Source organism: Scyliorhinus canicula, chromosome 8, assembly GCF_902713615.1.
Source record: "Scyliorhinus canicula chromosome 8, sScyCan1.1, whole genome shotgun sequence".
Classification (NCBI taxonomy): domain Eukaryota; kingdom Metazoa; phylum Chordata; class Chondrichthyes; order Carcharhiniformes; family Scyliorhinidae; genus Scyliorhinus; species Scyliorhinus canicula.
In genome coordinates, this window is record NC_052153.1 from 11,116,207 (window position 1) to 11,132,148 (window position 15,942).

The window sequence follows — 15,942 nt, forward strand, 5'->3', positions numbered from 1 at the left end:
TAAATTTCACAGAATTTACAGTGCAGAAGGAGGCCATTCGGCCCATCGAGTCTGCACCGGCTCTTGGAAAGAGCACCCTACCCCAGGTCAACACCTCCACCCGATCCCCATAACCGAGTCCAAAGCTCTCAAGGAGAGCAAACCCGGGGTGATTCACCTTCTAAACTCTCCATTTTCTATGTTTCAGGCTCAGTAGACTGGCTCCCTATGTGTTGACTACTGATGCCCCAACTCACTCTCTGGGGGATTTGCCGTTGTGTTGGATAAGCGGTCATTCTTCATGTTTGAGCTTTCGCTGGTAGGCCGTTTAATGGCAGGAGGCACCCTACACGGGCCTCATTCTGTCATTCATGATTCCCTTTTATGGTCAGGAACATAACGAAATAAGATTAGCCAATTATTTTTTCTAATTAAGGGGCAATTTAGCGTGGCCAATCCACCTACTCTGCACATTTTTGGGTTGTGGGGGCGAAACCCACGCAGACACGGGGAGAATGTACAAACTCCACACGGACAGTGACCCAGAGCCGGGATCGAACCTGGGACCTCAGCGCCGTGAGGCGGTTGTGCTAACCACTAGGCCACCGTGCTGCCCATAACGAAATAAGATAAAGATCCATCTAAATTCTACCATCTTGCCACTCACGTGTTATAATGATAATGGACCTGTTGACCAATCATAGCAATTAAATCTTTCAATCTATCTATGACAGGCACAGACAAAATGTGAGGAAAATCCCAAGATATGAGTGTCTCGGGAACCAAATGGTATATTGTGCCAGAGATTACTCACCTGGTGGTGGTAGTCTGTGTTTCAGATCATTCAAGAAGTCCAAGATTCTGTGGTCACCAGCATGTTGTAACCTGGAGCTGCGGCTAATGATGGCGAAATCCTCAATGTTCTTTGACCAGGAGTGTCTCCTGCTCTTACTGCCTGACATTGGTGTGTGTTGGGAGGATTTACAGATTATCAACTTTTTTTGGCCGGGTTATGAACTTGTTTTCCTTGGCCATCAAGTCCTGGGGTGGGACTTCAACCCAGAGCTTCTGACTCACTCTCCCCACTGCACCACAAGCCATCCATGTAATTACTCAGGTATCATTTCCCAGAATGTCATTTTCTGGAAGAACCTCCAGGAGGGATTTTGAGTTGGAACCCCAGGCAATTTCCACCTTCCTAAATCACTAAAGATGTTGAGAAGAGACAATGTAAAATGCAAGGCCACATTCCAAGGTGAAGGTGAGAAACCAACAAATCACCTTCAGGAGAGTGTGAAGAGAGAGGCATTTCCTATAATCCAGACACCCACCGCAACTCACAGAAACACACAGATTTAAGGCGATTGCTGGAAGGATTTGAGGGGACATGAGGATGAACCATTTCACCCAGAGGGTGGTGGCCGTCTGAAATTCACTGCCTCAACTAGTTTTTGAGACTGAAATGCCCAACCCATTTAAAAGTCGCCTGGATCTGCATCTGAAGTGTTGAAACCTGCAAGACTACAGACCAGGTGCTGGAATTAAACTGAGGGGCTCTTTCTTGTTTTCTCAGACACAATGGATTGAATGGTCCCTTTCTGCACTGTAATGTTTCTATGGGAACTCATTGGAAACTAAGGGGGAGACAAAGTACTGGCTATTGAAACAGTGGCTCCCGCAGACAGACCCACCCAAAGCATCTTGGAAATACACAATGGGTGAAGTATTTCAAGGCACGCCTGCCCAGGTTACATCTAGGTTGGCACACCTAGGTGAAGGCATCACCAAGGTGTTGCCGCATGGTTGGTGATGCCATCTTTTGAATGAGACATGAACAAAGGCCCTGCCTGACATCTCAGGTGGCTGTGAAAGATCCCCCAGCATTAGTTTGAAGAAGGGCAGTGGAGATATCCCCACTGTCCTGGGAATTGCATCTGAACCAGAAGATCTGGGTTCAAGTTCCACCCCAGGACTTGATGACCAAGAAAGGTGCAGTCATAATAGGTTGAATGTCAACTTGTAAATCCTTCCAACACACACCATTGGCTGGCGGTAAGAGTGCCAGAGGTTTCCAGTCAGCCTTTCAATGGAAAGAAAGTTGGAGCCTCAACCATCACTACCCATAACTCCGGAGCACGAAACGCAAGTAAAAATGTACGTTGCTATGGCAACTTGGACTCCGAGTGAACCATTACACAACACCACCACGGCATGAGTAATTTGAGGCACAATATGACGTAGGCCTTCAAAACTCTCTACGGCTGGGGTTTTCCTCCGATCTGGATCAGGATCTGATCTAGGCTGACTCAGTCAACACTGAAATCTATCGTTATCACATTGCTGTTTGTGGGACCACGCTACGGACAAAGTGACTGCTGCATTTCTGACATTAGAGCAGAGACTGCACTTGGGTTGTCTGTGAATCACTTTGCCGTGTCCTGAGGTCCTGAAAGACATTGTACAAAACTAAGTTTTTCTTTCTGACAGCCCTGTAAGTATTTACACTATCACTCTCTGGGTAACCGCTGTGCTCTGTCTTTTTCTGTATTCATTCACAGGTTGAGGAATTTTACAGGATGCAGACTTAGATTGAGATTTTTGAGACATTGTAAGTTTCAGATTTGTCAAGTGGATGAAGGAGACCATAGAATAGAATCATAGAATCCCTACAGTGCAGAAGGAGGCCATTCAGCCCATCGAGTCCGCACTGACCCTCTGAAAGAGCGCCCAACCTAGGTCCAATCCTCCACCCTATCCCCATAACCGCACCTAACCTTTTTGGACACTCAGGGACAATTTAAGTACGGCCAGTCCACCTAACCTGCACATCTTTGGACCGTGGGAGGAAACCGGAGCACCCGGAGGAAACCCACGAGACACAGGGAGAACGTGCAGACTCTGTGCAGACTGCCACCCGAGGTCAGAATCAAACCTGGGACCCCTGGAGCTGTGAGGCAACAGTGCTAACCACCGTGCCACCTTTTGCTGTGTGAAAAGTGAAGTGAATGAGAGAGGGTGGGAACGTGAATGGGAAATGTGTAACCTGAAGAGGTTTGAGTTCCTGTGTTCCCTCGAAAAGTGGAGATTGGGTGAGAGGGGGAGAGAGAGAGGGAGACGGTCAATCAGAGCTGCGTCGTCCACTTTGACCTTAGCGACTAGACCCAGCGGCTCTTGTAAGAAGTAAGCAGATGGGGACGGGTGTAACACCTGCTCTTATTAATCCCTCCCCAGGATGTTGTTACTCAAGTTACACTCAATACTTACCTCCCACCCTCATCACAGAACAGCAAAGCTGCGAGCAGGATCCTGTACCATCTGTTAATTGAAGGCGGGGAGCGCTCAAGACGGATGATGTGCATTGAAGTGAACAGAGGCCCCTTTTGTTTAGTCTGATTGCTGATGCTGGTTAATACCTGCCCCCGGGATCTTTGTACTTTGTGTGAGTTATATCAGTATATTGGTGGAAGCATGTTGCCTGCCAGGCTTAAACTGAGCTCTTTCATCTCAACTGGGCCAGAGAAGCTTAGGAAACCTTGACATTGAATGACATAGATTTAACATGGAACTTACAGCTCAGACACACGTCATTCAGCCCATACTGGTGTTTACGCTCTATACACGCCTCCACTTCTTTTCATCATCAAATCCTAACAATATATCGCTCTATTCCTTTTGTCCGTCATATGATTGTCTCGCTTTCCCTTAAACACCATTTGCCTCAATTACTCCCTGTGGTAGCGAGTTCCGCATTCCAACACGATGGGTGAAGAAGTCTCCTGCATTCCCCCCTCTCCATTTATTAAGGGGACCCCCACCCCCCAACCAAGTGGAAATGCTTCCTCCGAAGCATATCTACCCAATCAAACTCCCCAAAGTTTTAAAGACTTCTGCAACGCATTCCCTCAGTCTCCTCGTTCGTACCAACTCGAGATGCAGCCTGTCCTATGCGGGCAGGGTGAGCAATGAAATCAAGCGGCACGAGGATGTGACATTGCCCTTTCCTGGAATTCTTTATGGAGATTCCAGCCTCTCGCTCCTCCAAATGCGGCAAAGCAGACCGCGACTTTGTGCGGTAACAGGTCCGGGAGACCGTTTTACATCTTTCTCCATTGAGGTTGATGGGACTGATGTAACACGTGTTATAATGACGTGATAGTAATATGTCGTTACTCTTTTGCTTACTTCCAGAATGGTCTGATGGTTGTAGTTCAGTAAAACTATCAGTCTTCAAATTAAGCAAATACCATTTAATGAATAACGAATATAAATAACAATGAGTTTGTTCACTCTTCTACAACTATAACTGATGATCAGATAAATAAGAACAAGTATAAATAATGTTCAATTACACATGCCAACTAAGCTATATCTCTAACACTCTGCTCACCAGTCACTCCTGATACGAAGAGGCGGGAATCTCCTCTGAGTGATTTATAGACATAGATCTGGGCCGGGATTCTCCCTTCCGGGGACTAAGTCCCTTCGCCGGCGGGAAACCCGGCGCCAACGACTCCGGCGTCAACGGGCCCCCAAGGTGAGGGCTTCACACCTGTCTAGGGGGCTAGGTGGATGCCGGAGGGGTTCGCGCCGTTCCAGTCGGCGGCGAAGGGATGGCATGAATTCGCGCATGCGCAGAAGGGCCGGCGTGATCTTGCGCAAGCGTGGAACTGCCGGTGCGGTTCCGCGCATGCGCAGACTGGCCGGCGTATTTTGGTGCACGCACGGGGGGTTCTCTTCTCCGCGCCGGCCATGGCGGAGCCCTACAGGGGCCGGCGCGGAAGGAAGAAGTGCCCCCACGGAACAGGCCCGCCCGCAGATGGGTGGGCCCTGATCGCGGGCCAGGCCACCGTGGCCCCCCCCCCCGGGGTCGGATCCCCCCGCGCCCCCCCCCCACCCCCCGCCGACTTACCTGCCTGGTCCCGCCGTGTGGGACCATACGTAACTCACGCCGGCGGGACTGGCCAAAAGCGGATGGCCGCTCGGCCCATCGGGGCCCGGAGAATTGCCGGGGGGGGCGCTGCCAACGGCCCCTGACCGGCGTGGCGTGAATCCCGCCCCTGCCCGAAAAACGCCACCGGAGAATACGGTAGCCGGCAGCGGGGCGGGATCCTCGCTGCCCCCCAGGAATTCTCGGACCCACGGGGGGGGGGTCGGTGAATCCTGCCCCTGATGTTGCCATCTGGTGGTTGTCTAGCACTCTCTTACAGATGTTAACCCCTTACATACCGGCACATATACAGATCAGTACAACACGGGTTTCCAAATCCATTTTTACCCATCTTATACCGCATCCTAAAGTCAAGACCGATCCCAGGGAGTCTGTGCATAATTTGGAGTATTGGAGTAGTGGTGTGACGGGAGTAATACTATACTGTGATGTTGTCAGGTAGGAGCAACAAAATGGTAAAATATCCTGCGTTCTCGCCGTGTGATAGCCCACCTTCACCTCCAACAAGAGGGAGGATCCCATGAATTTACTTTCTCACAAAGACGGAGGCCATCCCTTCAGTTGCCTTTGCTGCTTTTCACACATCTCCCTCCCCTTGTCCACTCCCCCCTCAAGCTCAGGTTTACCCGAACGGTATCGAGGAGGTGGATGGAGACCGGAGAAGCTGCAATTGTCCTCCTTCGAGCTGAGAAGGTTCGGGAGAGATTCAGTCTCAAAAGAGTTCAAAGTGATGAAGGGTTTTCGACGGAGTAAAACTATTTTCACCCGCAGGAGAGTTGGGAACCAGAGGCCTCGGATTTAAGATAATTGGGAAAGTGGGAAGAGGAGAGTCGGGGAGGACTTTTCTTTCACACTGTGAGTTGTGATCAGGAATGCAGAGCCAGGAAGAGTAGAAGCATTCAATCTCATAGAATGCATTGAATTTACAGTGCAGAAGGGGGCCATTCGGCCCATCGAGTCTGCACCGGCTCCTGGAAAGAGCACCCTACCCAAGGTTAACACCTCCACCCTATCCCCATAACCCAACCCAACACTAAGGGCAATTTATCATGGCCAATCCACCTAACCACTAACCACTCCAATCATAACGAACAGAAAATCAAATTGGATAAATACTTGAGTGAGAAGGCTTTCAGGGCAATGGGGGAAAGAGCAGACAAGTGGGGCTAACTGGATAGTTCTTCCAAAGAGCCAGTACAGTGACAATGGGCCGAGTGACCTCGCTTGCACTGTATGACTCAATGATCACGGCACTGATTATTGATATAGATTTAAACATGGTGCGAAGCAATGAAAAATGTGTGAAGAAAAGTTTTCTCCCAGGTTAGGAACAAATGGAAAGAGTTCAGGCCTGACGTCTGCCGTAGAAACGGAGCCTTTTTGGGTTGTGAATGAACTGCTTAAGAGGGAAGGGTTTTCGCTGCAGGATTCTCTGGGCCTTGCCGAGGTTGAAATGTGGGCCAGAGGCCCGGCCCGAAGGGTGTGGAAAACAGCCACTTCCGGCGCTTTTCCCCAGGGCATCCCATTGGCCAAAGGCCAGGCTCGTCTTCCAGTTCAGGATGCCAGGCTCTGGAAGGCGCAGGCCAATCCCAAGGCTTCCTGGCATGGAGGCAGGAGAGAGGTGGGAGCGAGAGAGGGAGTTTCAAAACGGAGGCACCCCGTCACCAACCTTTTAAAAAGTTTGAATTAGAAAACGGTTTTGGCAGGCGGACCTCAACTTTGAGGGGATTGGGGGGGGGGGGGCAGGGTTTGGGATGGGAGGAGTTTGTGGGTAGCTGCTCCACAGGGTAACCAGTGGCAGCCAGGCTGTAAGGTGGGCAGAGAGGGTTTCTCGGCCTATCTGGAGTGCTGGCTCCCCTGCCAAGCCTCCGAGAACCGAAACTGACCCCTGCTGCCTGTGGGAATGTGGAGGACAACCGGAAAATATCAGCTGATCTCCTTTAACTGGGCCGAAGCCACCGTCAACAACGCTACCCAATTGGCTGTTGCATGCAGCGGGGCAGCCCTACCACCTCCCCCACTCCTTTCATCTCCACCAAAATGGCCCGCGAGTCACATTAAGCCAGAGGTGGCCATATTCTAAGGGTCTGCCTGTTTCCCATCACCACTCCAACACACCTTAATTACAAGTCAAAATGGTAAAATTGTATTGGCCAGTAACCTGGAGCTCATTTATTTTTTATTTCTTTTGTTTTTTTTTTATAAATTTAGAGTACCCAATATTTGTTCCAATTAAGGGGCAATTTAGCGTGGCCAATCCACCTACCCGGCACATCTTTGGGCTGTGGGGGCGAAACCCACGCAAACACGGGGAGAATGTGCAAACTCCACACGGACAGTGACCCAGAGCCGGGATCGAACCTGGGACCTCGGCGCCGTGAGGCAGCTGTGCGAACCCACTGCGCCGCCGTGCTGCCCTCTGGTGCTCATTTATAACCAGTTCAGAACATAGTCACAGATGATGAGGGAAATATGGTGGATTGTCTTGTGGGGAATTGGATCGCACAAAATGAAAGAGAAATTTGGGGTGGATTCTCCGCCGATGGGATGCTCCATTTTGCCGGCAGCCCGGGGGTTTCCCGACGGCGTGGGGCTGCTCCACAATGGGAAGCCCCATTGACCAGCCGGCAAAACGGAGCATCCCGCCGGCGTGCTGAGCCAGAAATCTGGCGCGGCGGGACGGAGAATTCAGCCCGTTATCTTTTTATAATTCTGGAAGCACCTTCCTTTGGATGGGACTCAAAGCAAGACTTGATCCTGATCTATTAGTTGGACAGGCACAATTTTCAAGCAGGACAGGATATAGTATCAGCCGTGGCTGAGTGGGTAGCACTCTCGTCTCTGAGTCACAAGGTTCAAGTCCAGTCCAGGACTCCCAGCTCCCCTCAGGATCTCTGCTCTTCCCACTGTCAGGGAGTTATTCCATTGCCCAAAGGTGCTGGCCAATCAGAGACTGGCAGCGCCACCCAGAGAGGTGGCCACTGCTGGTATTGCCGGGCCTTCCAGGAGGATTGGCGATGGACCCTCCAGAGACAGGCAAGTGTGGGTGAGATAAGGTTCCCAGTGTGATGAATGTAGGAATTTCAGATGTATTATATTATAGGTATTTGGTGCAGTCAGAGTGTGTGAGACTGCTGTAGTCATGTTTTTAAAATACACTTGGTTTGAAAGTTTGGGAGTCGGGGTACATTTAAACCTTCATAAAAAGCTTGGGTAATGGAATTTTGTTTTGACTAAGGGGAGTTAATTAGATTTCAGCTCGGTTAGGTGAAGTTGTTACTGGGTGGAGCTAAGGTATCAGGCATTTTGTAGGAAAAGCAGGTCAGTGCAGTTCTGGATGAAGCTGTGACCGACCATAGGTCAGGCAACTTGCTCTCTGCAGTTCAGTTAAAAGAGATTAACAATCTTTAAGGCAGTGCAGACTTGTCTGAGAACAAGGTGGAGCTGAAACAAGCTGAGAAACAGTTTCCGAAGAGATACAGCAGAGTTTCTGCATGGGTCTGGCAGGTGTCAGATCTTTTCTTCAAAGCAGTGTGAAGCAATCTCTCTTTCTCAAAGAACATCTCTGTAAAGCAAGTATTCAAATATTCCTATGTGCCATTGGTAGTTAAAGTGGACTGAGAGCTGAGATGTATTTTTCCTTATTGGTTAAGTGGGAATAAAGATAGCAGTTGAGGGTATTGTATCCATTATATTGAGTAGTATTGTTTAAGGGGTAATTGTGCTTTATTTTCGAGTGTGATGTTAAGGATTGTAATACTGTGTGTGTAATAAAGTTTGTTTTAATGTACCATATCCCTATTTCTTTGTGTATTCGCTCCTGGAGCGAAGAATCCTTTCCGCACAGTCTTACAAAATTAAAATAAAATATTGCGGTTACTGTCCAGTATCCTCGCCACACTTGGGGTCTGGTCCGGGATTGTAATACCAGGGGGTATTACCAGGGAGGGCTTTGGCGGGGGGAGCGGGGGGGGGAGTACGCCAGTAGATTGAGAGCAGGAGGACTGAGAGCACACCTTAATGCCTCTGAGTTTGCCTCGGGGTGCAAGGGGGCTAGGGGTGGGGTGGGGTGGAGGTGATGATATTAAATTCCACCCCAGTGTCGTGCTGAGGGAGAGCTGCACTGTCGGAGATGTGTCTCTGAGACGTTCGACCAAGGCCCTCTTAGCCTATTTGGATGGGCCTAATTAATAGATCCCCATGTCGCTCTTCGGAAGAAGAACAGGGGAATTCTCCCTTGTGCCCAATGTTTATCCCTCAATCAACACGATAAAAACAGACCATGGTCAGGTTGCTGTTTGCGGGAGCTTGCTGTGCACAGTTTGGCTGCCGCTTTTCCTGCATTGCAACAGTGACGACATCTCAACAAGTAATTCACTCGCTGTAAAACATTTTGAGGTGTCCTACGGTCGTGAAAAAGTGACGTATAAATGCAAGTCTTTCTTTTCTCAGGTGAGATCTGCAGATATCCCACAGCTGCTTTGCTGTGTGCTAATTGGCCGCCATCGTGTCTGCATGACACGGGCAACTACTTTTTGAAGGAACTTAATTGACCGCAAGGAACTTTGGAATGAACGTCACAATGCAAATGCAAGTGCTGCTTCTTTTTAAAAAAATATATAATTTAGAGTACCCAATTATTTTTTCCAATTAAGGGGCAATTTAGCATGAAAAATCTACCTACCCTGCACATCTTTGGGTTGTTGGGGTGAGACCCACACAGCCACAGGGAGAATGTGTAAACTCCACACGGACAGTGATCCGAGGCCGGGATTGAACCTGGGTCCTCGGCGTCGTATGGCAGCAGTTTTAACCACTGCACCACCCTGCCACCCAAGTTCTGCTTCTTCGGAAGCATTTCATCCCATTATTACATTAAGGTCATTATCCAGATGTTTATCTGAGGAAAATGTACCGAATGCCCAGACAGTGATTTGTACCACTGGGAGATGAGCTCGACTGCCATAGGGTTACAGAGTTGTTTATACCAGAGTTTTGTGGCTCAGATGCAATGGGCTGAATGGCCTCCTTCTGCACTGTAAATTCTGTGATTCTATGATTGATAATGTTGCTGAACTGGGAGTACAGCTGTGTGATTTTATCTTACTGAGACTAGTAAACCAGTACTGATGCTGGGACATGGGACAGAATCTTATACCCAGACCATGGCGAGTTTGGTGGCGGGGGCATTTGATCAGGTGGGAGGATAATGGGTGGGGACCCTGCTTTCTTTCTGTCATGGGTGGCCTTCTAACCTTGCCATCTACTGGGGCCCTTAAGAGGCCAACTAATGCCTCACCAAACATGAATGAGCAAACTGTTGCTCCCACCACGGGGCACATCAGTCTTCCTTTCCTAAGTTAGTAACTCACTTTTTTTTGAATGTAGATTGCAATCCACTCTTCCAGTACAGCCATTGTATATACAGAATTCCCTGGAAGAGTCTAACCAATTTCTTCTCTTTCCTTAAGGATTCGACTGTACATCCCTTCTGATTTGCACTCCGGAGTAATCAATATTTATAATATATGATTCCCCGGTATCGTCTTATAATTGGACAGGATTACACGGATGCATTTTTGCTTGATAGTCAGTGAGTAATTGCCTCAATTATTGACCGTGTGATGTGCGATTTTCACTAACACATGATGGAATACTTGTTAGAAGCAAATTACTGCGGATGCTGGAATCTGAAACAAAACCTGAAAACACTGGCCAACCTCAGCAGGTCTGGCAGCGTCTGTGGAGAGAGAAGGGAGCGAACGTTTCAAATCTGGATGACTCCTTGTCAAAGCTGGAGAGAAGTGGAAATGGGGTCAGATTTATACTGTAGTGGGGCGGGGGGGGGGGGGGGGGGGGGACGTGGAGCGGTGAGGGCTGGATAGGGGGGGGGCAGCGATAGGTGAAGATGGAATACTTGGTGTTGAGAGGGTGGCTTGTATCCAGATGTCTTGGGGATGGGTGGAAGCTTGGGAATGGGTTATCTGCCTGCTCATGGAGTTGATGGCTAAACCATGGAAAACTGGGATGAGAGTTGATTTAAATGCTAAAAATGTAAAATCAAATTTCCACAATACTTCTTGACATCTGGTACTTTCCCAAACGATCACGGTGTACGGCCATCCATTATTACAAGTTCATTAAGGGCAGCACGGTAGCATAGTGGTTAGCACAATTGCTTCACAGCTCCAGTGTCCCAGGTTTGATTCCCTGCTGGGTCACTGTCTGTGTGGAGTCTGCACGTTCTCCCCATGTGTGCGAGGGTTTCCTCCGGGTGCTCCGGTTTCCTCCCACAGTCCAAAGATGTGCAGGTTAGGTGGATTGGCCATGATAAATTGCCCTTAGTGTCCAAAATTGCCCTTAGTGTTGGGTGGGGTTACTGGGTTATGGGGATGGGGCGGAGGTGTGAGCTTGGGTAGGGTGCTCTTTCAGGGAGCCGGTGCAGACTCGATGGGCCGAATGGCCTCCTTCTGCACTGTAAATTCTATGAAATTTGACTCCTTGGGAGATTCAAACACTGTTTGCTTTATTGATTCATATTTCCAAATAATTATGTTATTTTATCGATGCACATGTTTTATTTGTGGTGCCCACCACCTCGTCCTCCACCTTCTCTGGGATGTTTCCAGCTATTCTATTGCTGCTTGTGCGTGGACCCCAGGAGCCTAAACGACACGGCTGAATTTGGTGACGCAATGTAGTATTTCAGTAAATTCAGTCAATTTCCTACACTCAAACATTAGGAGGTCAGTGGCCTGGATTTAACACGCCCCCGTCGAGCGTGTTTTTCGGCATGTAAATTAGAACAGGTGCCGGGCAGATGCCCACTCCACCACTGCCCCCCCCCCCCCCCCCCCCCACCCTCCACACCGCACCCCAAGCTCACCCTCATAAAACACTAGGTGGCCGAGTGGGCAGGTGCTGACATCAGCAGCCTGTGCGACAGATGTAAATATATTAAGGGTCAATTGAGCTTGTTAACAAGTGAATTGACTCCATATACTGCCCACACCACAACATGGCTGAGGAGGGCAGGCAGGAGGATGAGGGAAGGAAGGAGGTGGGGGGGTGGGGGTGGGGGTGGGGGTGGAAGTATCTTTGGGGAGTGCCATTGTGCATTCGAACAGCCACCCGAAGGTAGTTCCATTGTATATTGTTACATTGTATATCTTGTGTTGCCCTATTATGTATTCTCATGTATTTGCTTGTATTTTCTTCAATTTTGTTTAATTCCCTTTTCTAATGATCTGTTGAGCTGCTTGCAGAAAAATACTTTTCACTGTACCTCGGTACACGTGACAATAAACAAATCCAATCCAATCCTTCTCACCCGCCTGCTCTCCAAAACACAGCCTTCCACCCTCCCGCTCCCTAAACTGGCCAAGCCCTCCCCGTCCAATATCCCCCGGCCTACCTAACGGCGAGATCCATTGGATCTTCTTCTTGGGACTGGTTGCAGTCCCGGCAGTGGCCACTACTGAGTTCTTGGCGCTGTCGGTGTTGGGCTGGCGGCTCCCTGAGGCAGGACTTCCTCTCTTGCTGAGCTCCAACCCATGAAATGCAGCCCAGTGAATTTTCCTTTTGCCATGAGCCACCCGACCCACTCAATCTCTCTCTCTCTCTCTCTCTGGCCACCATATTAAGCTGAACCAGGTTGTTTGCAACACCAGCATCTCATTCAAACCCAAGCTGAGCTTCTGAACTTCAAACGTTGCTGGTCCCCCCCCCACCTCAACTCATCTTTGAAAAAGCCTTTATCATCTCCAGACGTGACACTTCTAATAACCCACCTTCCAACCTCCCATCATCCTGCATCTGCAAATCCCAGTTTACCCCAAACACCTAGCTCCTCTATTCTCTCGCACACCAAGTTCTGCCCGCCCATCACCCTTGTGCTCGCTGACAGACATTAGCCCCCGGTACCCCAATGCCCCTACTTTCATGGGATTGTTGATATCGTCTGAATTTGTTGCCCATTCCAAATTGCTATTCAGGCGGTGGGGGGGGGGGTTGAGCTGCCTCCTTGAATGGAGTCAAGCACATTGCCGTGGGTCTGGAGCAGCACAAAGGCCAGACAGGGTAAGGCCGACAGATTTCTCTCCCGAAAGGATATTAGTGAACTAGGTGGGTTATTGCAACAATCTGCTGGCTTTTCAGGGCCCTCATTACTGACAGTAGCTTCTCTTTTAATTAGCTCATTTTAAATTTCCCAGCTGCCACGGAGATATTTGAAATCATATCTCTGGATCATTAATCCAGTAATATAATTGTTGCGCTGCCCTATTCCTCAATTAAAAACTATGTTTAATTTCTATCATGACCTTGCTGCTGAAAATGAGAATGAAGTTATTTTAAATATAGTCCTTTGGATTTTACCTGTTTTCTTCATTTCTACTTATGCCGATGGGTTGGGTGAAGGAGCGTGGGATGAGGCCGACACATTCACGTAGATCTGATGGGCTGAATGGCCTGTTTCTGGGCTGTTAATTGTTTGCTATTTTACTTATTTGGATCTCCCTTCATTTTTTTTCACCCCCCCCTCCAGCAACCACTCATTTTCCTGGTTCCTTGTGGAAGCCGCAAGGATATCGAGTGACTTTCGGGACAGATGTAACGCTCTGAGATTGCAGAGGGATCCAGGTGCCCTAATGCATGAGCCGCAAAAGGTTAGCACGTAGGTGCAGCAAGTAATTAGCAAAACTTACAGAACGTTCTCATTTATTGCAAGGAGGATTGAATACAAGGGTAGGGAGGTTTTGCTTCAGTTGTACAGGGCATTGGTGAGAACGCATCTGGAGCACTATGCACAGTAATGGTCTCCTTATCTAAGCAAAGATGTAAATGTGTTGGAAACAGTTGAGAGAAGGTTTACTGGATTAATGCCTGGATAAATGCGGGTTGTCTTATGAGGAAAGGTTGAACAGGTGAAGCTTGTATTCACTGGAGTTTCGAAGAGCAAGAGGAAAAGTGATTGAAACATATAAGATCCTGAGGGGTACCGACACGGTGGAGAGGTTGTTTCCCCTTGTGGGAGAATCTAGAAATCACTGGACGAGATTCTCTGTTTCCCAACGCCGATTTCGCAATCGGCGATCGGGCGGAGAATTCATTTCTACGATGGAATCGGGGCCGGCGCCTGTTTTACGCAGGTTGCGCATGCTCCGCTCCCCCGAAACAGCGTCATCGCGGCGCACGCTGCGTGCCGTTCAGACGACCTCAGGACGTCTCCTGAAGGCCCTCCCCCGATGCTCTGCCCCTGATGGGCCGCGTTCATGACGGCGGTGGGGGACGTGTGGTCCCAGCCGTGCGGGAACGAGGTGTGGCGGCTGCGGACTGTGTCAAGTGGCGCCATAGTCGGGCGGGAGCTGTGCTGCTGGCTGGGGGGGGTGGGGGGGCTTTGGCGAGGGCGGGGGGCACTGGTGGGGGGTGGACAGGGGGGCACTATCTGACAGGTCGGGTCTGCGGCTGGCTGGCGCCATGTTGTACGGCGCGACCGCTGCAGGCGGTCACCATGTGCATGCGCGGTCAATATCCCGGTAATCCTCCGGCCATTTATTTTGTGGATGCCGGGCGTTTTACATGATGCGGCTGCTAGTCACTCACCGGTCGCAGCATCGGTGAGGGGGCGCCGCCGATTTTTTCCACAGATCCTCCGCACTTAGCCTCAGCTTCGGAGAATCTGGGCCAGGGTCTCCCATTTCAGACAGAAATGGGGAAAAAAAAATCTCTCAGAACGTTGTGAGGCTTTGGAACTCTCTTCCTGAAAAGGTGGCGGAGGCGGAGTCTTCGAATATCTTTCAGGCAGAAGTAGATAGATTCTTGATAAGCGAGAGAGGTGAAAGGTTATTGGAGGTCGGCAGGAATCTGGAGTTGAGCTTAAAATTACATCAGCCTTGATCTTATTGAATGGTGGAGCAGGCTCAATGGGCTGAATGGCCTGCTCCCGCTCCTAACCCTTATGTTCTGCATATTTACTATTGCCAATTTGGACCCTTCACTGTAGCACCCCTCCCCCATACCCCCGCTCTCCAACCACCCCCCCCCAGCCTTTCATTCCTGATGTGAGATGCTTCTATTTGAGCATGAGGTAGCTCATGCTGCGGGACCCCACCCTGGCTGTTCGGTGGGCGTTAAATTAAAGAACTTGGACCTGCCGCAATAACAATGTGAGGCCAGTGTTCTGGCAACTGTGTCTCAATCGGCCACACCTCTGAGTCAGAAGGCCGTGGGTTTGAGGCATTTGAAGGAAATAAGCTTGTCGGGCTGCGGGAATAGATGGAATGTTGCTGATTTAGAACATAGAACATAGAACAGTACAGCACAGAACAGGCCCTTCGGCCCTCGATGTGCCGAGCAAAGATCACCCTACTTAAACCCACGTAACCCGTATACCCGTAACCCAACAATCCCCCCATTAACCTTACACTACGGGCAATTTAGCATGGCCAATCCACCTAACCCGCACATCTTTGGACTGTGGGAGGAAACCGGAGCACCCGGAGGAAACCCACGCACAAACGGGGAGGACGTGCAGACTCCACACAGACAGCGACCCAGCCGGGAATCGAACCTGGGACCCTGGAGCTGTGAAGCATTGATGCTAACCACCATGCTACCGTGAGGCCCCAAATGACTTGAATGCTCTACAGAGAGCCAGCCTGGCCTCGATGGTCTGAGTGGCCTTCTTCTGTGCCGTAATGACTCTTTGGCTTGGGGCGGCACGGTGGCACAGTGGTTAGCACTGCTGCCTCACAGCGGCAGGGACCCGGGTTCAATTCCTGCCTCGGATGACTGTTTGTGTGGAGTTTGCACGTTCTCCCCATGTCTGCGTTGGTTTTTTCCGGGTGCTCCGGTTTCCTCTCACTGACCAAAGGTGTACGGGGAGTTGGATTGGCCAGGATAAATTGCCGCTTAGTGTCCAGGGATGTGCAGGTTTGGTTATTGGGTTGCAGGGATAGGGCAGGGTGGGGCGGGCGGACATGAGTGAGGTGCTCATTTGAAGGGTCGGTGCAGAC

The 15,942-nt window shown here is 49.9% G+C and overlaps 1 protein-coding gene across 4 annotated transcripts in view; it reads right to left on the minus strand.

Annotated features, from left to right (window-relative positions):
- LOC119970129 (paralemmin-2-like) overlaps positions 1-15,942 on the minus strand; it is a 446,039-nt gene that overhangs the window by 191,569 nt on the left and 238,528 nt on the right. The window lies entirely within an intron of this gene.